The following is a 26,728-nucleotide window of genomic DNA, read 5'->3' as shown; positions in this document are numbered from 1 at the left end:
GGTGCTTGTTCCAAACCGGCTGTGGGCTCAGTGTTGTGTTGCGTGCCAGAAGGTATACAGAATAAATATCATATATGGTCTTTGTCCTTGAGGACCGTAGAGGCTAGAGGAAAGATAATGTGTTCATGAAACACATTTTACATGGCAAGATAAGATACGTATGTGCCCAAGCGAGTGGAACTGGGAATAAGTACAACAGGGAGTCAGACAACGAGAGTAGGGTGGACTGGAGTTGTCAGGGAAGGCTTTATGAATGAGGTGGGGTACAGACACAAATATCCCAAACCTAGATCTCTCCCTTAAAGAAATTGCAAGGAGCACGGGATCAGATTATCAAGAGATTATGGGACCGCCTTTAAATGGAAGCAAATTTGTTCAGTATGAGAATGGATTAATTTAGTTGAGCCAATATGTATTGAGTACATACTATGCGCTGGGAAGTGTATTTAATGTGGTAGGGAAAGAAAAATGTTTATAAAGGGCACGTGTAGGTGATTCTCAGCTCTTACCCTGTCTTATGCAGATAAAGTTAGTTCTGGTCTATATTTCTCCAAAGTCAGTACTTTTTACCACTTAACATTCTGCGTCTCAAAAAGACCATCTCATCCAACGTGTCTTTGGGTCGAAGAGCCAGGTGTAGTTTTTTGTGTAGTGGAGGAATGGCATGTTCAGTTTCCTAAGTCGTATACAACGTGAAAAGTTGCCTGCAAGTGATTGTGAAAGGAAGAGGCATTGAGTTAGCATTAGACATAGTACATTATTGGGTTAGGGAGTATTTGGAATAGCGTTTGAAAAGTCGGTACCTGTCCCAAACTCAGGGCCACAAGTAAAACCCAAGCTCTCTGAAGATCACATTTTTCTCCAGGACAGCTGCTTTGGGAACCCAATTAGAATGTTCTCCCATCAGTAGAATTTGAGACAGACTTGTGCTGGGCTCTTTGGCACTTCTGGGGTTTAAAACTGATACCACCCAGATACATTGGGTAAGTGACTGAAAGATCTATCTGTATTCTTCCTTGAAATATGAGGAAAATTATTGTTTGTTCACTTCTTAAGGTACAGGTGTAACTGGTCAATCGCAAGTTGTTCTAAAAAGAGAAATCAGGACAATGATGGTGGTGGCAGTGGTGGTCGTCATAGATGTGATAGTCATTATTCCAGATACCCACATAATTTTTAAATAATATAACTGCAGAACACTAGAAAGCTCTGGAAAGAATCTAAGATATCAAGCTTCGAGATGCAGAGGTGTCAGAGTTGATTTAGCTAAGCAATACCAGAAGAGGCCTAAAAAATCCCCTTTTCTAGCGAGCAATCATTCTCATACCACAATGAGACCCCTGCTTAGTAACCCCTGCATTTCTGCCACCCATGTGACTGCTTTTTGAAACTAACTTAGGTATCAAATTCAAAGGGAATTCTGAGAAAACTTTGTATTTTTTATTGAGGGGGATTGGTGGAAAGAAAAGCTAGAAGAAATTTGAAATCATTCTTGATTCATGACACTTTCCTTGGAATTCAATCACTCTCTTCATCAGAAAGGTTCATCTCAACCTCCATGGGCAGGCCCTTGCATACGTGTTTGCTTGCTTATATGCGTGCATGTGTGTATTGATATACATTCCTCGTCATCATCTGCAGGCATTTTACAAATAATGGGTCGTGTATGTTTTTTATCATCTTGTTTCTTAAATGGAAATGACAACTTCAAAATTTTCAGAAATAGTTCTACTATGGTGAGGAGATTCCAGCATGTAGCCCAGGGTTATCTTTAGGCCACATAATTCCGTAGACAAGTAGACATGGGAAGTGTGTAGGCAGTGGCTTTGGAATTTTTGTCCTCTTTTCCTGGGTCACTATGAGTCGGAACCAACTCAATGGCAATGAGTTTTTTTTTTTTTCATCCTGGGGTAGGCAGGCAGACAAAGTTGATTTAAAAAAAAAAAGGTTGATTAGTGAAGAACTAGTAAAATAAAGAGCAAGTAAGAAAAGGCAGAACAAGGTTGAGATGCCATCAAGAAAAAGGTGGCAGGAGGTAGAAAGAGACAAGAGGGGGTATAAATGCCCTCCACCCCTCTTCTGTCCTTCCTCTTCTGAGGTCATTACTGGGCTGGGAGTGGAGTCCAGAAAGCATAAAAGGAGCTTGGACTTTTGGTCTGGAATTTGCATTTTTGGTGAATCTCTTTTGGAAGCCTTCTTGACAGAACCAGGGGATTCTGTAGAACCAGGAGATCAGAGTGGAGCCCAGAAGAGAAGCCATTCAGAACTCGATCCAGGCTCTGGGCTTAATAGTGAGACAGCACTACAGGGCTGGGAAATATTGTGTATGGCTTAGCAGTTTTCATAAATCAAGTGTCCAAGTTGGCAGGATCAAAATCTGCCCTAAGCTCCACGCACCAAGCTGTGGGTCTGCCCGTGCTTCCACCAGAAATGGCACCTGTTTTTAATTAACCCGAAGAATTAATTAGAACACCATAGCCCCTATATGGGGGATTTTTATTTTAACTTTCTATTTTTAAATGATTATAGACTTTGCAGGAAGTTACCAAGATAGGACAGACAATCCCAAGTACCCTTCTCCCAGCTTCACTCAATGGTTACATCAGACATAAGTATAGCACAATGTCAAAACCGGGTAACTGACATCATTACAATACGTGTGTCTAGTTCTTGCCATTTTACCACATGTGTAAATTCTTATAATCACCAAGATCAAGATGGAGAACTGCTCTGCCATCACAAAAACCTACCTCACGCTACCCTTTCACAGGCACACCCAACTTCCTTCCTTCCCCAGTCCCTAACTCCTGGCAACCTCTAGTCTATTCTCCATCTCTGTAATTTTATCATTTCAAGAATGTTATATAAATGAAGGCCAACAGTATATAAGCTTTGGGATTATCTTTTTTTTTCACTCAGAAAAATTCTCAGGTGACTCATCTAAGTTGTGCATGTATGGATAGTATGTTGCTTTTTATTGCTGAGTCGTATTACATGGTATGGATGTACCACATTCTGGTTATTTCCACTTTTAGGCTATTAAAAACAAAGCTGCTAGAGATATTGGTATACAGACTTTTGTGTGGACATAAATTTTCATTTTGGGGGGATAAATGTCCAGAAGTTTAATTGCTGGCATCTTTCTTCTCCTCCTCCTCTTTCTTCCTAATTCTCTTCCTCCCCCTCCCTCTCCTCTTCCTTCTCCTATTTCATTGTGGTGTAATATATATACCTGGAGAAAGACATCATGCTTGGTAAAGTAGAGGGCCAGTGAAAAAGAAGAAGACCCTCAACGAGATGGATTGACACAGTGGCATCATCAATGGGCTCAAGCATAGCAATGATTTTAAGAATGGCACAGGACTGGGCAGTGTTTCATTTTGTTGTACATAGGGTCACTATGAGTTGGAACTGACTGGATGGCACCTAATAACAACAACGGTGATGACGATGACAATGATAACAACATATTATTTTAACCATTTTTAAGTGGCATTAATTATACTTACAATGTTATGCAGCCATAACCACTATTTATTTCCAAACATTTTTATCACTGTATAGAGGAATTTTAAGCTTCCTTCTAGGTCACACAAGCCTAGTTCCATGCCTCAGAAAGGAAGCAGAGGCTCAGAGCTAAAGTTCTTGAGCAAAGCACCCCTTGATGTACTTTCTTTTGGGTAACAGAGAAAGCACTGTGGCTCATGGAGCTGACTAGCTGCAGAGACCCCCTCCTCAGCCTCCAGTAGGCAGGGTACATTTAAAAGGGAAAAGAGGTACTTTATTTCATAGTCTCAAGGAGGGAGCCACAAAGCCTAGGGCCTGGAGACCCAACTTTCCACGTTTTTTTACCCCTGCTCTCCCTTTAGCAAGGTTATAAGCCAATCTGGCATTAGTGGTTCCTTCTTTCACTGTTTATAAACTCTGTGTCTTAATTATCATACAGAACTTTATGCTACGGATCATGGGGGTGTGAGGCCTCTGTAAGAATTTCTTGACTCTGAGTTGCTTAAAGGCCCTTGTTAAAACAGGAAAGACAAGCATAATCATATTAACTGAAGTGCGTACAAAGCCTGTTTGACAACAGCTAGAGGACCTTGAATACTCAGAGACCGCCATCACATATGGAGAGATCCTCCCACCCTCACCTTGGTGTTGTTTTTTCTCACTGAAGAATAAAAAAAAAATAGAAACAGTAAATGGCCTAAAGCAAGCTGAAAGCAAATCCCTTGGCTTTACTCATTTCATGACTGCAATACTTGGTGGTAGTATTATTAAAAGCCCTGGCAGTCCTCCTAGGAGAAATGCCAGTAATGAAGTGACTGAGCGTTCATTCACTTGCTCTAAGCTCCTTCTGAAATACCATGGTGTATAAAAGAATATGGGAACATAATTGTCAGCAAAGATGTCATGTTAACTTTAGGATGTCCACAAACAAAGGTATATTATATCCTTTGTTCTTGAACTGCTACAGGTGCCAAATTATGCACAGGGTTCCCTCTTGGAGGTGAATGCTTGTGAGCCTAGGGGTAACCAAACACTGATTTCAGAAAGAAGACGCCTTTGGTGCTGTTTACACCTGAGCTGTGAGAGGAACCATGGGCCTCCTAGCTTTCCTGCATTCTGCTAGGGCAGACATGGCAAGAGGGTGGCAGTCTTAGAAATGGTTGGAGGCTTGGGTAAACAGTCCACGGCCTCCATCAAGGGAGCTTAACCATAGTAAGTACCCTTAAAACTCTGGTGAAATAATTCATAACTTTTGGTTTTATCTGCACAGCAACATATGCTAACAGATGCTCTGTTCAAAGTGTGAATTGTTGACTAATATGACGCCAGGCATCTGGAACAGAGAACAGTGGAATTTGGGGGGTTGAGTAGGACTTAAATGTCATCCAGTCTAACCACAGCTGTCTGAATGCACATAGTAAGCATTCAGTGAATATTTGTTGATTAGATTTCCTTTGATTTGAATAGCTTTCTTGCTTGGATTTGAGCCCAGATGTTTGGCCTCCAGCCAGAGTAGTGTGATCTGCATCCAGTCAGTGGCCTCATCACCATGGTGACATTCAACAAGGGGCGGTGTTCCTTCAGTCCCCAAAAGGAAGTGCCTTCTCATCTCTCTCAGCCCATCCGTTCTGACTCATGTGACCTTAGGTCTCAGAAAACATTGCAGGTAGTCCACAGAGCTGGCTAGCTGCAGGAACTACCCTCCACATTCCCATTTTCCCCCAGTGTAATTGTGGTTATAGCTGAAGGCAGAGAACACTGAAGTCTTGGCCAACACACCAAGCCAGTGCTCCTGACAGGTACTTGAGCAGCCATTTATTCATCCATTCCACTGATCATTGAATATGTGTTGAGTAGAGGCCTGTTTTTTTAGAGGCCTGTTAGTTCACAGCACTCACCTAAAACCTAAGGAAGAGATATGAGAAGATACATGGTAGGGAAGGGAGAAGGTTAAAATCTGAGTAGGAATATGAGACATTCATTAGCTTCTAGGGAGCAATGAGAAGAAAAGGTAGTTCCAAGAAAGGGCACCAACTGTGTACCCTACCCTATCCTACTCTGTACGTTAATGTGGATGGTATGCTGAACAGGGGGGAGGGGAAGCTATATGGTAGAGTGGATGGATAGAACATGAGATCTAAGTCTGTATTTTGGATCCATCTTATAACGCCAGAATGTAGCTTTAAGCCCAGGTGTCAGTTCCTCCAACTTTAAAATAAAATAATATAAAAGGATGCTTTCCTTGTTCTTCAGTACTATCTTTCTCTGATTCTCTGCTCAAATCAGGAATGGATGAGATCTTTATTTTCCTGTAGTCTTGTTTCCCCAAACACCTGAAACTGACCAGTTTCTTGGATAGTCAAGTACACTTCTAATATTCTAAAGACTCCAGGAATGAAAGAGACTTAGACTGATACCTCAGTACCTTGGTTAGATGACAGCAGTGTTTGGAGGTATATGAAAATCCATTTTAGGTAATAATATATAGAGAGATTTGTCAAGGCTGGGAGTGAATCTATAGTCCAAAGTGTAGAAGTAGCAAATTTTATCTTTCCACTTAGATCATGTTCCTTGATTTAGTTTTTTATCTCATGACCAAGAGCATTCTGTTGCCCTTGAGTTGGTCTAGTGGCATTTCAGACTTCCTTTCGTTCATGAAGTATTGGTATGGCAGCCTTGCAAGTAGGTCCCAGAGACCTCTGCTGGAATGTTGAAGGTGGTGTTTCTTCAGCTCACAATAAATAAGGATTGTATTTTTGTAGGTGGTTGAAACTAGAGACAAAATAATTAATCTGGAGTTAGACCTAGGATGTAGTGTAGGTGGAAGCTATAATCCTGTCCTGAAAGATACATTCACGACCAAAGTGGTTTCCCATCTCTTCAGACCTCATGAGGAACCGAGTAGTTAACTATAAAAAGGGGAAAGCAAAGAAGTCATTAACACCTTCTCACTACTCTTTGGTACTTTATAGCTTTCAGAGAGTTTTATAAGGTTTATTAACCGACTTGTTTAATCCCCACAACAATTCTGTGAGCTCAGTATTATATCCCTGTATTACTAACGAGGAAACTGAGAAACATATGTATTGGTGGAGTGGGCTGTTTCACACAGTACATGATTGGTGGATGCTAGGAAGAGCTATCACACAAGTTCCACAATTTCCTCCTCACCTCAACTGCTGCAGTTGAAATTTTTCTGTAAGTCATTTCTGATTCTAAGTACTCCCTTTTAAATGCATATACTCTTGGGATACAAATCACATCATACTTATTATTACTTAAATAATTGTCTGGATGATGTTTTAACAAATATTTTCATCGATATAGTTGTGAACAGAATGTTAACTTGTGAAAGTTAGAATAGGGTTGGATTGAGATTGATATAGGTATGGGGATCTTATTTAGAAAGTTACACCTGGTAGGAATCAAATCAATGACGTGTGGAAAAAGACAATGGAGAAGCTCAGCATCATCAGTCAAAACAAGGCCAGGGCCTGACCGCAGAACAGACCATCAGTTGCTCAATGCAAGTTCAAGTTGAAGCTAAAGAAGATTAGAATGACTCCACAAGAGCCAAGGTAATACCTTGAGTATATCCCACATAAATTTAGAGATCATCTCAAGATCCGATTTGACACAATGAATACTAATAATCAAAGACCAGACAAGTTGTGGGATGACATAAGAAAGCAAAGGTCATTAAAAAGACAGGAAAGAAATAAAAGACCAAAATGGATGTCAGAAAAGACTCTGACACTTGTTCTTGAATGTAGAGTAGCTAAAGTAAACGGAAAAAATGATGACGTAAAAGAGCTGAACAGAAGATTATGGAGTGGCTCGAGAAGGCAAAACCAATTATTATAATGAAATGTGCAAAGAACTGGAGTTAGAAAACAAAAAGGGAAGAACATGCTTGGCATTTCTCAAGCTGAAAGAACTGAAGAAAAAAACGTGAGCCTCGAGTTGCGATCTTGAAGAATTCCATGGGCAAAATATTCAATGATGCAAGAAGCATCAAAGGAAGATAGAAGGTCTCTTAGTCACCTAGTACTGCTATAACAAAAATACCACAAGTGGATGGCTTTAACAAAGAGAAATTTATTTCTTCACAGTAAAATAGGCTAAAAGTCCAAATTCAGGGTGCCAGCTCCAAGGGAAGGCTTTCTCTCTCTGGTGGCCTCCTCATCAATCTTCCGCCTGGACTAGGAGCTTCTCTGCACAGTGACCCTGGGGTACCTGCTCCCGGTGCCTCTTTCTTGGTGGTATGAGGTCCTCCTGTCTCTCTGCTTGCTTCTCTCTTTTATATGTGAGGAGATTGCCTCAAGACACAACCCAGTTTTGTAGGTTGAGTCCTACCTCACTAACGCAACTGCTGCCCATCCTCCCTCATTAACATCGTGGAGGCATCATTAACGTCGCAGAGGCAGGATTTAGAACATATAGGAAAATCACACAATACCGGGAATCATGGCCTAGCCCAATTGATACACACATTTTTGGGGGACATAATTCAATCCATGACAGAAGGAATAAACAGAGTCACTGTACCAAGAAGAATTGGTCATTGTTCAACCATTTTGGGAGGTAGCAAATGATCAAGAATTGATGGATTGAAGAAAGAAGTCCAACCTGCGCTAAAAGCATTGACGAAAAACAAGGCTTCAGAATCTGACAGAATACCAAATGAGATGTTCCAAAAAACATAGGCAACGCCAGAATTGCTCACGTGTCTATGCCAAGAGATTTGGAGGAAGACTACCTGACCAATGGACTGGAAGAGATCCATATCTGTGTCCATTCCAACGAAAGGTAATCCACCACAATGTGAAACTTATTGAACTATATCATTAGTGTCACACCCAAGTAAAATTTTGCTGAAGATAATTCAAAAAATGGTTGCAGCCGTACATTGATGGGGTACTGCCAGAAATTCAGGCCAGATTCAGAAGAGAACGTGGAATAAGGGATATCATTGCTGATGTCAGATGGATCCTGGCTGAAAGCAGAGAATACCAGAAAGATGTTTACCTGTGTTTTATTGACTATGCAAAGGCATTCAGCTGTGTGGATCATAACAAATTATGGGTAACAGTACAAAGAATGGGAATTGTGCTCGTGTAGAACCCATGCATAGATCAAGAGGCAGTTGTTCGAACAGAACAAGAGGATACCACGTGATTTATAATCAGGAAAGGTGGGCATCAGGTTTGCGTGCTTTCACCATACGTGTTCGATCTGTATGCTAAGCAAATACTCTGAGAAGCTGGACTATGTGAAAAAGAATGTGGCATCAGGATTGGAGGAAGACTCGTTAACAACCTGAGATGTCCAGATGACACAACCTTGCTTGCTGGAAGCAAAGAAGACTTGAAGCACTTACTGATGAAGATCAAATACTACAGACTTCAGCATGGATTACAGTTCAACATAAAGAAAACAAAAATCCTGACAACTGGACGGATAAGCAACATCATGATAAATGGAGAAAAGATTGAAGTTGCCAAGGATTTCATTTTACTTGGATTCACAATCAATGCCCATGGAAGCAGCATATTGAATTGGTGAAATTTCCTGCAAAAGACCTCTTTAAAGTGTTAAAAAGCAAAGATGTCACTGAGGAGGACAAAGGTGCACCTGACCCAAGCCATGATATTTTCAATCACCTCATATGCACGTAAGAGCTCGACAATGAACAGGGAAGACCAAAAAATCATAGATACCTTTGAATTATGGTGTTGGTGAAGAATACTGAATATACCACGGACTGCCAGAAGAACAAACAAACCTGTCTTGGAAGAATTACAGCCAGAATGTTCCTCAGAAGCGGGGATGGTGAGACTTCATCTCAAGTACTTTAGATATGTTATCAGGAGGGACTAGTCCCTAGAGAAGAACATCATGCTTGGTAAAGTAGGTCAGTGAAAAAGAGGAAGACCCTTGATGAGATGGATCGATGTGGTGGCTGAAACGATGGGCTGAAACATAGCAGTGATTGTGGGAATGGTGCAAGACTTGGCAGTATTTTGTTCTGTTGCACATAGGGTGGCCCTGAGTTGGAACCAACTCGAGAACACCTAACAACAACAACAACATCCTTAGTAGGGTATGATAATGGGCAACTCAGGAACTCCAATTCTGAATGATAGGAGTCCCTCAGTAGGTAGCAATGCAGGGAAGAAGCAGGAAGAGAGTGAAAACACAAGTTCCCGTATTTTGGCTTGTTTGGCCTGTGTTTGACCCACTCCTGGTGAATGGAGCAGGACTGTGATGGACGAGGGCAAACCTGTCTGGCATTACTCACCAGTACCTGGCTTTGAGCACTGGTCCATTTCATATGTTCTCTTATTTTACTACTTTAGGCAGAAAAATCATTTCCCTTATTCCCCTCCGCTGTGTGCCACTTGAAACTGAAATCTTCATATTGAGCAAATGTACCAAAGAACACTCCATAAACTTAATGAGGGGAGATGAAGAGATATGTGCCAGAAACCCAGAAGATTTAATGCTGATGAGGTTATGACTATCATATGTTTAGTTAAATTGTTGACACTGATAGGACGTTGCCAAAGAAATCTACCGGCCGTTTTCTTCTTGTATCAGTGATAATGGTTCCTTGGTGTGCTCTTTTCAGTTAACAAAAATATTCCCGAAAGTTAAATGCAGGGAGAAAGAGTGACATAAGAAATACTTTTATTATTTCTGTTCTACTGGGAGTTCCCTCCAGGAATATTATTTAAAGAAGAACTTCTCCAAGTGGCAAACGAATTTGAAGGGAAGGACTCACTGGTTCTGAGGTGAATACAGCAAAGAGACACAGAGGCTCCTAACCCCTGTGCTTGTAGCTTTGCCCCAGCAAACCTGTCCAGGACAACGGTGCCATAGCATTCCCAAAACACCTCTCTTCTCTTTTGTGATCTCCCTCCATTCAAAAAGTGGCAGAAGTTCTCCATTGCCTAGCGAATAAAATCTCAACTCCTTTGAGTGGCATTTAAGACATAAATGACATCGTGGTTTCTGTAAACGTTGGTTTGAATTTTGTACAAGTTGTATGACCTTGGACAGATAACTTAAACTCCTTGAGCCTCAGTTCCTTCATTTATAAAACAGGATTATTGTGATAATTAAATTAATTTAAAGTGACATAGTAGTTAGCACAGAGTAGACACTCAATACTTGTTAATGAAGAAATGGGAACTGGAAGGCAATTTAGCACAGCACTTAAGAGCACTGGCTGTGGAGACACAAGCTCTACTTATCTTCTCATGTCTCTGATTGCCTACTTGTACAATGCAGGTAAGTTATAAGAGTCAAATGAGTTAGTGCATATCAGGAACTTTAAACAGTGCCTGGCCCATGTTAACCCCTCTGTAAGTTAAGTATTAGGCTCCTGTTGCTGCTGTCGTGGCTTTTATTATTCAGTTATCTGTCCTTGCCCTATCTGTCAGCCTTATCTCAAGTTTCTACCTTACCAGTGGAGAGGGTACCAGTACCAAGTCATGACATTATAAGGTGGAGACTTTAACTTCCATGGGCTTTGCTCAATGCCTGCAAAATGACTGTTTTTTGTTGTTAAAATATATACAAATATGTGCTTGTCCTAAGGTAAGAATAAAGAAAAGGCATCCATACTAGAAAGGAAAAAGTAAAACTGTCTTTATTCACAGATGAAATGATTGTCTACGTGGAAAGTTTGATCAATTTACAAAAAGCTACTAAGACAAATAAGTAAATTTAGCAAGGTTGCAGAATACATAATAAATACACAAATATCAGTTGTGTTTCTAAACACTATCAATGAACAATCAGAAATTTAAATTTGAAGAAAAAGATAAATTGGCAATAGCATCAGAAATATGAAATACTCAGGGATAAGTCTGACAAAATACGTGAAAAACTTACACACTGAAAAGTACAAAACGCTGCTGAGAGAAATTAAAGATCTAAATAAATGCAGATATATACTGTGTTCATGAGTCTGAAGACTCGATATTGTTAAGATGTCAGTTCTCACAAAGCTGATCTATAGATTTACTGCAATTCCAGTAAAAATCCCAACTGACTCTAAGATTCACGTGGAAATAGAACTTTGAAAAAAAACAACTGGGAGATAAATACTACCTGATCTTAAGACATTATAAATCTACATTAACGAAGAGCAAAGAGGTGGGGTATTAGCAGAAAGATAGGAAACAAACAAAAAACAATGGAACAAAATAGAAAGTCTAGAAATAGACCCACATGTATAAGAACAACTGATTTTTAACAAAGGTGCAAAGGCAACTCTGTGGAGAAATGATGTCTTCTCAACAAACAGTGATGGGACAATTACAAAAACATAACCTTTAATTCATAATTCACACCATATACAAAAATTAACTCAAAATAGATCGCAGTCCTAAATGTAAAACATAAAACTATTAAACTTCTAGAAGAAAACACAGGAGAAATTATTTGTGACCTTGGATTTAGTGATGAGTTTTTAGATACACCACCAAAGGACCATCTATGAAGAACAAAGGAAGACATTAGAATTCATTAACATTTAAAACTTCTGCTCTTCAAAAGACAGTGTAAGAGAATGAAGAGATAAGCTACCGACAGGGAGAAAATATTTGCAAATCATTTATCTGAACATGATTTGTATCCAGAATATATAAAGAACTTTCAGAACTCAACAATAAGTAAACAAACAATATAGTCTAAAAAATGGGAAAAGATTTTGAACAGATAACTTTACCAAAGAAGATATCTGGATGTCAGTTAATCACATGAAAAGATGCTCATCATCATTAGTTATTAGAAAATGCAAATTAAAACCACAATGAGATACCACTATACATATATTAGGAATGCTAAAACTAATGACTGACCTTACCAACTGTTGGTGAGAAGGCAGAGGAGATGGAATCCTCATTCACTGCTGGTGAGAATGTAAAATGCTACAGCCACTTCGGAAAACAGGTTGGCAGTTTTTTAAAAAGCTAAGCATATAGCTATCATACAATCCAGTCATTGAACTTTTAAGTATTTATCCAAGAGAAAAGAGGACTATACATTCATACAAAGAGTTGTACACAAATGTTCATAGTAGTTTTATATGTAATAACTCCAAACTGGAAATAATTCAAATGTCTATCAAGAGTCGAATGGATAAACAAACTGGTAGACACATATACTGGAAAACTACTCTGAAATAAAACAGAACGAGCTGTTGATGCATGCAACAATATGAATGAATCTCAAAATAATTATGCTGAGTAAAAGAAGCCAGACCAAAAATAGTGTGCGCTTACAGTGCAGTGAATTACTCTATATGGCCTTTCTAGCCACAGTCTTTGTGACTTCCATGCAGTGATTTGGGTGGGACTATGCAAATGAGGTATATAGAACCTATGATGGTTAAGGTTATGTATCAGCTTGGCCATGATTTTCAGTGGTTTCACAATTATGTAATGATGTAATTTGGCAATTATGTCATGATGTAGTCATCCTCCATTTTGTGATCTGATATAATTATCCTCAATTTGTTGTGATGTGTCGCAAATCCTAGCCTCTATGCCTGAGATTGCTATGAGTCAGAATCGACTCAAGAGCAGTGGCAACAGATGCCTGTGGTAAAAGGAGATCTGGTGGCACAGTTGTTAAAATGCTCAGCTGCTAACCAAAAGGCTGGCAGTTCGAACCCACCAGCTGCTCTGGAGGAGAAATCTGTGGCAGTCTGCTTGCATAAAGATTGCATCCTTGGAAACCCTATAGTGCAGTTCTACTCTGTCGTGTGTCAGCATCAGCTTGATGGCAATGAGTTTATGCCTGTGGTTATGGTCCCATTTGAGAGTCAGTTGTCTGTTATGTTAATTAGGCAGGATTAGAGTGGGACGTATCTTGAGTCACTGCCTTACTACAGGGTGTGACTCAAGTTACCGGCTTTACCCCGGTCACAACCCTTACGACCCTTATTCAAGTTATGACTTTATTTGAGTCACACCTTTTATCTTATAAGAGATAAAAGGATAGAGAAGTGAGCAGAGAGAAGGGGACCCACTACTACAAAGAAGAAGAGCTAGGAGTAGAATGTACCCTTTGGACCTGGGATTCCTGTGGTGAGAACCTCCTAGACAGAGAGACAGAGAGCTGTAACACTGGAAATGGTGCAAGACTGTGAGAAGCAGCGGCAAGCGTGACAGAGAACTGTAGCAGCAGAACCAGGAGGCAAGCATGAGTCGGCACTGTGGGCTTCCCAGCCCATGGAGCAAAGCAGCTACAGTGGGTATGCCAACCGAGAGAGCAAGAGAGCTGAGTGTCTTTGGGCAGGAGGCTTCCTGGCAGAATGGGGTGTCTCCAGGCACTTGTGAATGGAGCTAGGCCCCACAGAGTGAGAGAGTTGAGTGCCCTCAGGCCAGGGATTACTGGCAGAATTGGATGCCCCTGGGCACTTGTTGGTGGAGCTAAAGAGATTTATAACATTTGCCTGAAGAAGACAGAGGCTGGGCCTGGGGACTGAGGGGCGGAGGGCCAGAACGAGGGGTCTACCTTCTGGCATGGCTGAGAGGAGGCTGTCCTGATTGAAGAACTATGTATCCTGAGTCAATTCTTTTTATTTTTTATTTTTATTGTGCTTTAAGTGAAAGTTTACAAATCAAGTCAGTCTTTCTTACAAAAATTTGTATACACCTTGCTATATACTCCTTGTTGCTCTCCCGCAATGAGACAGCACACTCCTTCCCTCCACTCTCTATTTTCGTGTCAGTTCGGCCAGCTTCCAGCCCCCCTTTGCTCTCTCATCTCCCCTCCAGACAGGAGCTGCCCACATAGTCTCACGTGTCTACTTGATCCAAGAAGCTCACTCCTCACCAGTATCATTTTCTATCCCATAGTCTGATCCGGTCCGTATCTGAAGAGTTGGCTTTGGGAATGGTTCCTGTATTGGGCTAATAGAAGGTCTGGGGACCATGGCCTCTGGGGTCCTTCTAGTCTCAGTCAGACCATTAAGTCTGGTCTTTTTATGAGAATTTGAGGTCTACATCCCACTGCTCTCCTGCTCCCACAGGGGTTCTCTGTTGTGTTCCCCGTCAGGGCAGTCATTGGTTGTAGCCGGGTATCATCTAGTTCTTCTGGTCTGAGGCTGATGTAGTTTCTGATTTATGTGGCCCTTTCTGTCTCTTGGGCTCATAATTACCTTGTGTCTTTGGTAATCTTCATTCTCCTTAGCTCCAAGTGGGTTGAGACCAATTGATGCATCTTAGATGACCTCTTGCTATTGTTTAAGACCCCAGATGCCACTCTCCAAAGTGGGATGCAGAATGTTTTTTTCATAGATTTTATTATGCCAATTGACCTAGATATCCCCTGAAACCATGGTCCCCAAACCCCCGCCGTTACTACGCTGGCCTTCGAAACGTTCAGTTTATTCAGGAAACTGCTTTCCTTTTGGTTTAGTCCAGTTGTGCTGACCTCTCCTTTATTGTGTGTTGTCTTTCCCTTCACCTAAAGTAGATCTTAGCTACTATGTAATTAGTGAAAACCCCTCTCCCTCCCTTCCTCCTCACTCTCATAGCCATCAAAGAATATTTTCTTCTCTGTTTTAAACTATTTTTCGAGTTCTTATAATAGTGGTCTCAGATAATATTTGTCCTTTTGCAACTGACTAATTTTACTCAGCATAATGCCTTCCAGATTCCCCCATGTTGTGAAATGCTTCACGGAGTCATCATTGTTCTTTATTGATGCGTAGTATTCCATTGTGTGAATATACCATAATTTATTTATCCATTCATCCATTGATGGGCACCTTGGTTGCTTCCATCTTTTTGCTATCGTAAACAGTGCTGCAGTGAACATGGATGTGCATATATCTGTTCATGTAAAGCCTCTTATTTCTCTAGGATATATTCCAAGGAGTGGGATTGCTGGATTGTATGGTAGTTCTATTTCTAGCTTTTGGGAAAAAAAAAAAAAATTTTTTTTTTTTTTTGAAGGAAGCACCAAATCAATTTGCAAAGTGGTTATACCATTTTACATGCCCACCAGCAGTGTATAAGTGTTCTAGTCTCTCCACAACCTCTCCAACATTTATTATGTTGTGTTTTTTGGATTAATGCCAGCCTTGTTGGACTGAGACAAAATCTCTTTGTAGGTTTAATTTGCATTTCTTTAATGGCTAATGATTATGAGCATTTCCATATGTATTTGTTAGCTACCTGAATGTCTTCTTTTTTTTTGTCTTCTTTAGTGAAGTGCCTGTTCATATCCTTTGCCCATTTTTAATTGGGTTATTTGTCTTTTTGTAATTGAGTTTTTGCAGTATCATGTAGATTTTAGAGATCAGACACTGATTGGAAATATCATACCTAAAAAAATTTTCCCAGTCTGTAGGTAATCTTTTTACTCTTTTGGTGAAGTCTTTAGATGAGCATAAACCCATTGCCATCGAGAAAATTCTGACTTACAGTGACCCTATAGGACAGAGTAGAACTGCCCTGTAGCGCTTCCAAGGAGTGCCTGGTGGGTTCAAACTGCCGACCTTTTGGTTAGCAGCTGTAGCGCCTAACCACTACTCCACCAGGGTTTCCTTAGATGAGCGTAGGTGTTTGATCTTTAGGAGCTGCCAGTTATCTAGTTTTTCTTCTGCATTGTTAGTAATGTTTTGTATACTGTTTATGCCACGTATTAGAGCTCCTAGCGTTGTCCCTATTTTGTTTTCCATGATCTTTATCATTTTAGATTTTATGTTTAGGTCTTTGATCCATTTTGAGTTTGTTTTTGTGCATGGTGTGAGGTATGGGTCTTGTTTCATTTTTTTGCAGATGGTTATCCAGTTATGTCAGTACCATTTGTTAAAAAGACTGTCTTTTCCCCATTTAACTGACTTTGGGCCTTTGTCAATATCAGCTGCTCGTATGTGGTTGGATTTATGTCTGGATTCTCAGTTCTGTTCTACTAAGTCATTTCTGATTCTGAATTGTGACCTGCTGTTTCCCTAATAAATCCCATAATCATGCATATTATCTATGAATTCTGTGTGGCCATTGCAAGGAATTATCAAAGCCACCAGAGAAGTAGAGTGCTGTGGGAGGGACAACTGGTGTCAGCATTGTCAAAAAGGTTGGAGAGAGGGTATGTCTGACCTCTGCCTTGTAGGAATCAGCCATGGGCTGATACTGATAATGAGTCCCTACCCCCTCCCCCACCATGTGAAGTTAGACAAGGAGGTTCGATGCCATTTTTACAACACTGTATGATTCCATTCATATAAAACTAATGCAGACTAATCTATAGTAATAGAAGGTGGTTACCTGGAGATGGGAGGGCAGAATGTGGCTGAAGAAAAGGATTCCCAAGTGGTATTAGGAAACTTCTACAGATGATATATATGTTCACTGTCTTGATTGGGATGGTTTTTCTGGATGTATATGTATGTCAAAAATTACCAAATTTTATATTTTAAATACATGCAGTTTACTATATATATATATTATACCTTAATAAAGCTATCTAAAAATGTACAAATAAATGCATGAAAGACATATGGCAAAACTTCCCCAGATTTCTTTAATTTGAAGGAAACTGAGAAGTTTCCCTATGCAAATTGTTATGGCATTGTTGCCTACAGTTAGTAATCATTAAATCTCAGAGCCTGAGGGTGACATAGTACTTACCTTTTGCAAACTCTCCTTGTACCAATAAGGAAAGGTAAGAACTGTAGAGGGGAAGTGACTAAGGTCAGGCATCTAGTTTATAGAGCGTACTGACTAGAAAGCAAGTCTCTTGGCCCAAGGCTGGTGCCCTTACCTAAAACTGCAAAATTCCTTTTACCTAGCTGTGTTCATTCATGCACAGATGCTTTTTTTCCCCTTACTCTCAATACAAGGACAACTAGACCAGTTTAACAAGAGCATAGGGTGAGTGAGGGACAGTGTTGGTGCATAAGATTAGAAAGGCAGGTTGGAATGAAGTCTGATGTTATATGACTTGATAACATGAAATACTTTGACTAGCTCTTCCTTTCTTCCTTTATCCCTTCCTTCCTCGCTCCGTCATTCACTTTCTCCCCTTCCTACCCTTTCTTCTTTTCTTTCTAATTACTTTATTGATGTCAGCAACTTTTCCCCATGAAAGAAAGGTAGAAGTTTGTTTATTTAAAACAAAAGCTTTTTATTTATTGGGTTAAGTAAAACAAAATGGTCATAGCTGTATTGCCTTGAGCTTAACAGTGAGCATTCGGCGTAAGGAGTTCCCAAAGATAAATCACAGTATGAGTGCACAAACAGTGGAGCTTAGAGTTACTGTATCTGGATTCAGGTTCTGGTTCTTCTCTTGACTAGCTTTATGACTGTGGGAAGCGGCTTTACCTTTTGGAGACTCTGGTTTGCCTTGCCTTAAAAAAAAGATGACGATAACATAGCCTCCTCCTTTATAAGGTTACTGATGGCTCAATTCAATTCAGTAAAACTTTTTGAGTTCATAAGAACTCAACTAAGAAATGGAAGTGGCGAATCTCTCCCCTCAAGGAATGTCTAGTGAAGATATGTGTGGAACGAATTCTAATGTTCTGTGATAGGCTATTTAAAGTGGTATAAACAAGGACCTGTAGGAGTGCAAAGAAAGGGTTACTTAACTGTACTTGGAGTTTTGAGGACAGTTTCAAAGAGGCAACATCCAAACTCAACCTTAAAATTTAAGTGGGATTTTTCGTAAAGAAAGGAGCAGTTTTATAATAATAATGGAAGTAATATCTTGTGTTTGTTTAGCACTTTAGTACTTTATTAGACATAAATTAGAGTGGTCTAAAAACTATAATTTAGGGATGTAAGGGACTATTATTGCTGTCCCAGGGATTGCCGTTTTTACTTTAAGCTTCTCTTTTGATATGGCTGGGGAATTTTGACCTCAAATTGCAGCAACTCAGCAAAGTTTGTTTCTGTAAAAATTCTGAGGGGATGTTTCCATATTGGAAGGACCAGAATGCCTAAGAGTTTGGCTTCCACTGGGGAAAGACAAGGGTGAGTTAAAAAGAAATCAGGAGGGACATGGGAAGAGAAAAAAAGGGTATTAAGTCTTTGCAAAAAGATGGCCTGATTTATAATTGTGGACCAACTAGATGAGTAAAAATGGGGCAACATGGAAGCCTGGACATTTCTTGCTATTCCAACATGGAGCAGGAGACTCAATCTTTGTGAAAGGTCGCAACCTGAAAATTCTCCAGGCTGATCCTGATAGACTTGACATATCTCCTGGGTGAGGATTAGACTCACAGCTCCAGCTTAATGTGCTGGGTTCTCTAGACCCTTGCCTTGGTACAAAACATCATCTATGAGGTGTTGTTACATGTTCGATTGATAAACTACTGAAGATTATTTATGTGCAAATAGAGAATAAAGTAGTATTCTAGAGCTTGCAGAACAATGGGAAATAGAGGCAGGACTGTACCTATAATTTAGGGTAAAGACCAATAATGAGATCCCATAAAAATAAATAACCATGATGTTAAATAGACTGCAAACCACTTGCACCTTGAGGCTTTTCTTAGATTTTGTGCCAGTGAAAAAAAAAAAAAACCAAAAAACAAAATGTAGCAATAGGCCTTGTGTTTTATGCCAAAAAAGATTCCTTGTGCACAAGATTTTATTTGTTTTAATGTAATCAAAGAGACTCCCCTCTAAAAATAGTTAAAGGGAGAAAAACAAAATCCATCCAGCTATAAAGAAGCAGCCCAGTTTGGAGCAGAGCTTTAATCCACTCTGCCTGGGGTCATACTGTTTTATGCTGCTCTTGACTTTATTTCAAAGCTGATGTTGCTATCTAAAAACCCTGCCTAACAGCTGTAATTATTTCGGTTTTATTCACTGAGAAGTCATTTCCAGTCATGTTAGAGAAATGGATTTTATTGTTTGTAAGCTACCTCTCATCCTGTCCTCTAAAGAAAAAGCATGTATATTGGAAAAAGCACTTTAGTAGGAGTTTGGATGACAAGGGTTCTGAAACTTGAATCTGCCAGGCCATGCCATTTTTGACTTCAGGTAAGTCAAGTCATAGATTTGATCCTCGGTTTTCTCTTCTGTAAAATGGGAAGAATCATACCCACCCAGCTACATCATAGGATTGTATCAGTTGAGATGCTGGACATGAGAGTGCCGTGAAAATGGCATTCACTATGGGCTTCTGAGTTGAAAATAGACAGGATTGTCCACAAATATTTTACAGGAAGCAATTGGAGCTTTTAAAAAAGTGTTAATGTTACGTGGAAGGGTGAACACAGCTTTATTATTATTATTTTTCCTCCCAACTACCCTGTAAACCCACTCTGTAGGGTTAGATCTTCCTCTGCCTTAAATAAAAATCTCATCTGGATCCCAGAACTTGCTGTGCACTCCAAGATAGTAAGGAGTCCCCTGTCTGATTACCTGAGTCTCAAAATAGCCTTGGCTCAGTTATAAATACATACAGGCTAGGGTAAGAATCAAAACTCTGAAAATCATCCACAGGTAATCTGTCTCCCTCCACCACCTGGAGCTTTCTGTAGATAGGGACTTGGGCCCAGTCACTTCTTCCTTTATTCTTCCATCTTCTCCCATTCCCACACTGGTTTGTCTGGCTGCAGTCTGGCACTGGTTTGCCTTCCCGGAGGCACATGTTTAAGCCTGGCCCTTCCTCTCTGCAGGTAATCCGTGAATACTTTAAAAGCCTCCATTTCTGGGGTCTTCTCACTTGCAGTTCTCTTGATGGGGATAAATGCGCCTCCTGAAGCTGTTAATTTGTGATTCTACCTTCAAATCCCGAGCATCAAAAGATTTCTCACTGTTGAGGTCCCCTTGCCCCAACAGGGCAGGGTCTGAGACAACCCCAGGGTGCTTTCTCTTTTACTTGGCCCTCACCTCCTAAGGTATCTTTGACCTGCTCTTAGTGGGTTATAGTTACTTCCCCTAATCAGGCCTCTTATGTTTAGCCACCTAGCAAGCAGCTTCAGCCATAGTCTTTCTTTCACTCATTAAATTTTCTTGGCATACGTCAGATATCAGTTCACGACGACCTTCAAGGGGTCCCTGGAAGGTACAAATAGCTAACAGCTTGGCTACTAACCAAAAGGTTGGAGGTTAGTGTCTACCTGGAGTCTCCTTGGAAGAAAGGCCTGGTGAGCTACTTCCAAAAAATCAGCTATCACAAACCCTGTGGAGCACAGTTCTACTCCGACACACATGAGGTTGCCATTATTCAGAGTCAACATGAAAGCAACTGGTTTGATTTGGGCTTACAGAAGAGTCCCTGAGTGGTACAAACAGCTAACATACTCTATGCTGCTAATTGAAAGGTTGGAAGTTTGAGTCCACCAAGAGGCACCTCGGAAGAAAGATGTGGCAATCAACTTCCATAAAATCAGTCATTGAAGGCCCTATGGACTACAGTTCTATTCTGACACACTTGGGGTGGCAATGAGTCAGAACTGACTTGATGGCAACAGATTTTACTGGTTTATGATCCTCAAAGTGCAGAGGGCATATACCAAGCTATCAAAGTGGACCACTGAATTCCCTCTCGTTTCACTGAGATGATGGGAGCGCTCCCAACCCTTCTCCATGAGGCGAGGCATTGCACGCACACCTAAAAATTCTCTTTAATGAAATCTTGCTTTCCAATTCCAAACTCCTCTCTTAGCCTACCCAACATCTAGTTTATGATGTGGAGAAATATGGTCCCCTAAGGGTTTTTTTTTTTTTTTAAGGGTTGCGAATCCAATTCTTAAACATCTCTTTTGCAGGTCCTGCTTGGGTGATCCCGCACCTAATCTTGGAATGTGGGCCTAGTTGGTTCCTATTGTCTTTGGCTTTAGCTGAACTTGAAACTGAGTCCCATTTTAACATTTTGTTATATTTATATCAGTGTATCCCAAACTGTAGTCATTGGAACACTGCTTCAAGAAGCCTGCCAGGATAAAAAAAAAAAGTATTCTCAATGAAATAAATTTATGAAACATATGCAAGATTGTCAGCTCTTCAGGTGTACTTTGCATATCAGCCTGTACAAAGACTATGAGGAATCAGTAAGAAGGAACTGAGTTTGATACTTTTTACCTATTTTCTTCCAGTATCTTTAACCACGCTATTCATGTAGTATTCCCTTGTTCATATTTTGGGAGGTTTTGATCTAGATACATCTTAGAGCCTTTTTTGATCTATGAGCAAGAATGCTTCCTGGTGACGTTTCCATTGGGTTTAGCTAGGGATGTGTATAGAGTTCTCCAAAGGGTCCTTAAATGAAAAGTTAACTTCTTACTCACAAATCGACTCATTTCCCATGAGTATCTGTTTTGGAAACAACCAATCAGCATTGGCTATGTGGGCAGAAAAGAGTTACTAAGAGAGTTGTTGTTACATTTGGTAAGAATTCTCATACTTATGATAAAAAATACTACACTTCTGCTGGGTTCGATAATTCGTTGCAATGGCTGCACAGAACTCACAGACAGTACTCACAATTATGGGGTTTTCTAAGAAAGTTGTTATTGTTGTTAGATGCTGTTAGGTGTTTTTAGGTCTATTTGTTTCTGATTGGTAGCAGTCCTATATACAACAGAACGAAACACTGCCCCATCCTGCGTCATCCTTATGATAAATAGCTAAAAAAAAAAAAAAATTATGACAGGTATCCTGGTATTCAAATTGGATTTTGCTAGGTAATGACATACTGACTTATTCTCACCTGAGCCAGGTTTTGTTCTTCCTACATGTTTAAAGTCATAGACATCAATCCTATTTGCTTTCAGTGACCCTACCTGCTCCACAGGGTTTCCAAGGAGCGGCTGGTGCATTTGAACTGCGGACCTTTTGGTTAGCAGCCAAATGCTTAACCATTGGCGCCATCAAGGCTCCACTCCATATTTAGGCAGGTCCAATTAGTCACTTTTCAGATAGACATCTTTTTCTGCACATAGGCCCATTTTCAAATGAGGGTCATAATTCGCCAGGTGCCTTTCTGGATAGATAGCCCATTTTATCTATTATTTCACTGATGATTGGCTATATAACTCTTTCCTGTTTCAAACTTTGCAGATATTTATGCTGAATACTATTGGAGTATATACCAGTCTTGGTGGGGGGGGGGGGGGGCTGAGCAATTATCCTGGTTTGCCTGGGATTGTCCTGATTTTAGCACTGAGAGTCTCATGTCCCAGGAAACTCCTTCCTAAGATGCAAAAACTCTCAGTTTTCAGTAGATGGAGGAAAAGTAAAAAAACTGTATGGCAGCCCAAAGTATAGGGGCTGAAAGCAACAGTGCTTTTACTGCCAAATAAATACAGCATGGATTAAACACCTGCCATAGTTGCCATCTCTGCTTTTCCCCCTGAAGTTGGCAACCGTGATTTGCAGTTCACAAGGTTGCTGTGAGTTAGAATTAACTCGATGGCAAAGGGTTTTTTGTTTTTTATTGTTGTATTATTGATGCAACGGAAGTGTGCACCTACCAAACAAAAAACCAAGCCCACTGCCGTCGAGTCGATTCCGACTCATAGCGACCCTACAAGACAGAGTAGAACTCCCCCATAGAGTTTCCAAGGAGCACCTGGCGGATTTGAACTGCCGACCTCTTGGTTAGCAGCCGTAGCACTTAACCACTATGCAACCAGGGTTTCCTAAGTGTGCACTAAGTGCCTTGTAGTTATGAATGTTAACAGTTCATCTGTCTTTGACTTGTGAATTAACACTTACGTTTTGTGTCGAGATAGGGCCAGTTTAATAATTAACATTGTGAACATCATGACTGTTTTTTAAGAGTTTAGAAAATGTGAATGATAGCAATACCAATGCCAGGATTGCAGACCTCACAAAAAAAGGGTAAACACCTATTATTTCCATGACAGATGCACGGTCTCGTGCAACTTGTTTGGGTAGGTAAAGAATCAAAACAGGATATTGCACGGTGTGCAGACAAGAGTCAGGAACAGAGTGTGGTGGAGAAGGGGATATGAGAGCACACAGCGAGACTGAATCTCACAATTTTGAGATGAGATAGTGCAAAAATGGCATAGCGGAGGTGTCTGACCTCTAATTTCACAAGGGGGAAGGAGAGAGAATCGTCATTGGCAACAACAGCCCAAGGCTGTTGCTGTGAGGCAGAGATCAGACATACCTCCCCTCTCCAACCTTTTTACCAATCCTGAAACCAGCTGCCCCTCCCACGGCAATCTCTACTCTTCTATTAGATTGGATAATTTGTTGCAGTGGCCACATGGAACTCACAGACAATACTCACAATTAGGGTTTTCTAAGAAAGTCGTTGCTGTTTTTAGCTGCTGTCCAGTCTGTTCTGACTCATAGCAAACCAATGTACAACAGAAAGAAACACTGCCCAGTCCTTTTTTGCTGATCGTCTACTTTACCAAGCATGATCTCTTTCTGCAGGGACTGGTCCCTCCTTATGACATGTCCAAAGTACTTGAGACCAAGTCTCACCACCCTCACTTCTAAGGAACATTCCGGCTCTACTTCTTCCAAGACAGATTTGTTGGTTCTCCTGGCAGTTAACTGTATATTCAATATTCTTTGCCAGCACCATAATTTAAGGCAACAATTCTTCGGTCTTCCTTATTATTTGTCCAGCTTTCATGTACATATGAGGTGATTGAAAATACTATGGCTTAGGGTAGGCACACCTCAGTTCTCAAAGTGACATCTTTGCTTTTTAACGCTTTAAAGAGGTCTTTTGCAGCAGAGTTGCCCAGTGCAATGCATCTTTGGTTTTTGACTGCTGCTTCCATGGGTGTTGATTGTAGATCCAAGGAAAATGAAATCCTTGACAACTTCAATCTTTCTTTGTCATGATGTTGCTTATTGGTCTAATTGTGAGGATTTTTGTTTTTTTTATGTTGAGCAGTAATACATACTGAAGGCTGTAGCCCTTGATCTTCCTCAGTAAGTGCTTCAAGACCTTTTCACTTTTAGCAAGCAAGGTTGTGTCATCTGCATATTGCAGGTTGTTAATGAATCTTCCTCCAATCCTGATGCCGAGTTCTTCTTCATGTAGTCCAGCTTTTCTGATTATTTACTCAGCATACAGATTGAATACGTATGGTGAAAGGATCCAACCCTGACGCAGCCCTTTCCTGATTTTAAACCACGCAGTATCCCCTTAACAATAATGTTTGAACGACTGCCTCTTGGTCTATATATAGTTTCCTCGTGAACACAATTAAGTGTTCCGGAATTCCCATTCTTCACATTGTTATCCATAATTTGTCGTTATCCACACGGTCGAATGCTTTTGCATAGTCAGTAAAGCACAGGTAAACTGGTACTCTGTGCCTTCAGCCAGGATCCCTCTGACGTCGGCACCGATGCCCCTCGTCCTGCGTCCTCCTCGGAACCCGCTGAACGTCTGGCGGCTCCCTGTCGATGCACTGCTGCGGCTGCTTTTGAATGATCTTCAGCAGATTTGACTTGCTTGTGATGTCAGTGATATTGCTGGATAATTTCCACATTCTGTTGGATCAGCTTTCTTTGGAATGGGCACAAACATGGATCTCTTCCAGTTGATTAGCCAAGTAGCTTGTCTTCCAAATTTCTTGGCGTAGACAGGTGAGCACTTCCAGCATTGCATCTGTTTGTTGAAACACCTTAATTGGTATTCTGTTCATTTATGGAGCCTTGTCTTTCGCCCATGTCTTCACTGCAGCTTGGACTTTTTCCTTCAGTACCGCTGGTTCTTGATCACATGCTGCCTCCTGAAATGGTGGAACGTCAGCCAGTTCTTTTTGGTACGGTGACTCTGTGTATTCCTTCCGGCTTCTTTTGATGCTTGCTATGTCATTCAATATTTTGCCCATAGAATCCTTCAGTATTGCAACTCAAGGCTTGAATTTTTTCTTCAGTTCTTTCAGCTTGAGAAATACTAAGTGTGTTCTTCCGTTTTGGTTTTCTAACTCCTTGTCTTTGGACGTTTCATTATACTAGTTTACTTTGTCTTCTCAAGCCACCCTTGGAAGTCTTCTGTTCAGCTCTTTTATTCCATTTCTTCTGTTCGCTTTAGCTGCTGTACATTCAAGATCAGGTTTCTGAGTCTTTTCTGATATGCACTTCAGTCTTTTCTTTCTTTCCAGCCTTTTTAATGACCTTTTGTTTTCTTTATATATAACGCCCTTAATGTAATCCCACAACTCTTTTATCTCTTGTAGGATAAAAGGTGTGACTCATTTAGGACATGACTGAGTAAGGTTGATGACTTAAGTCGTAGTCTCTAGGAAGGCAGTGACTCAGGATACATCCCACCCTAATTCTGCCTTATTAACATAATGGACAGTTCACTCCCAAATGGGGCTGTAATCATAGGCATAGAGGCTAGGATTTACAACACATCACAAAATGGAATACAATCACATTAGATCACAAAATGGAGGATGACTACATCATTACATAACTGCCAAAACACTTAAAATCTTGGCCCAGCCAAGTTGACACATAACCTTATCCCTCACAGGTTCCATATACCTTATTTGCATAGTCCTACTCAGTCACTGTGTGGGAGTCACAAAGACTATGGCTAGAAGAGCCATATTAAGTAATTCACTGTGTGGCAGACAGGCAAGTACTTCTAAATCAATTAAACTTTTTTTTTTCTTTAAGAAGATACCAATGCTCCGTCAATAACAGTGACTGCTGGACTAGCTTGGTCATACCACACAAAGAGCGTTATGTATTGTTCCCTTATTCAATGAAACTGAGTAAAGTTATATTTCCTGATTCATATTGCAATTAAAATGAGCCCTAGTGGTGCAGTGGTTAAGAGCTATGGCTGCTAACCAGAAGGTCAGCAGTTTGAATCCACTAGCTGCTCCTTGGAAATCCTATGGGGTGGTTCTACACTGTCCTGTAGGGTTGTTATGAGTCAGAATTGACTTGATGGCAGCAGGTTTGGTTTTTTTTGTACGGGTAAACAAAATTTTTTTAATGGTTTCAAAAATGACACAGTGTAACATACACCAATTCAGCAATTTCTACTTGTACAATACAGTGGCATTGATTATACTTTTTAAATTGTGCAGCCATTCTGACCCTCCTTTTCTGATTTGTTCCTCCCCTATTGACATAAACTCATTTACCCCTCTGCTTCCTATCTAACCTTTTGAATTGTAGTTATTAATTTCATCCCACATAGTAAGCTGTTTAAAAAAATACAGTGCTCGTGGCAGACATTCTTTACCAGTTAAACTAGATTGTTTTTTGTTTTAAAGAAG

At 40.4% G+C, this 26,728-nt stretch overlaps 1 protein-coding gene across 15 annotated transcripts in view; it reads left to right on the top strand.

Moving 5' to 3' along the window:
• LRMDA (leucine rich melanocyte differentiation associated) overlaps positions 1 to 26,728 on the top strand; it is a 1,313,836-nt gene that overhangs the window by 1,066,216 nt on the left and 220,892 nt on the right. The window lies entirely within an intron of this gene.

The sequence above is a fragment of the Elephas maximus genome, chromosome 16 (assembly GCF_024166365.1).
Source record: "Elephas maximus indicus isolate mEleMax1 chromosome 16, mEleMax1 primary haplotype, whole genome shotgun sequence".
NCBI lineage: Eukaryota > Metazoa > Chordata > Mammalia > Proboscidea > Elephantidae > Elephas > Elephas maximus.
Note: the sequence above shows the minus strand (reverse complement) of the source record. Positions and strands in the feature narration are given on the sequence as shown.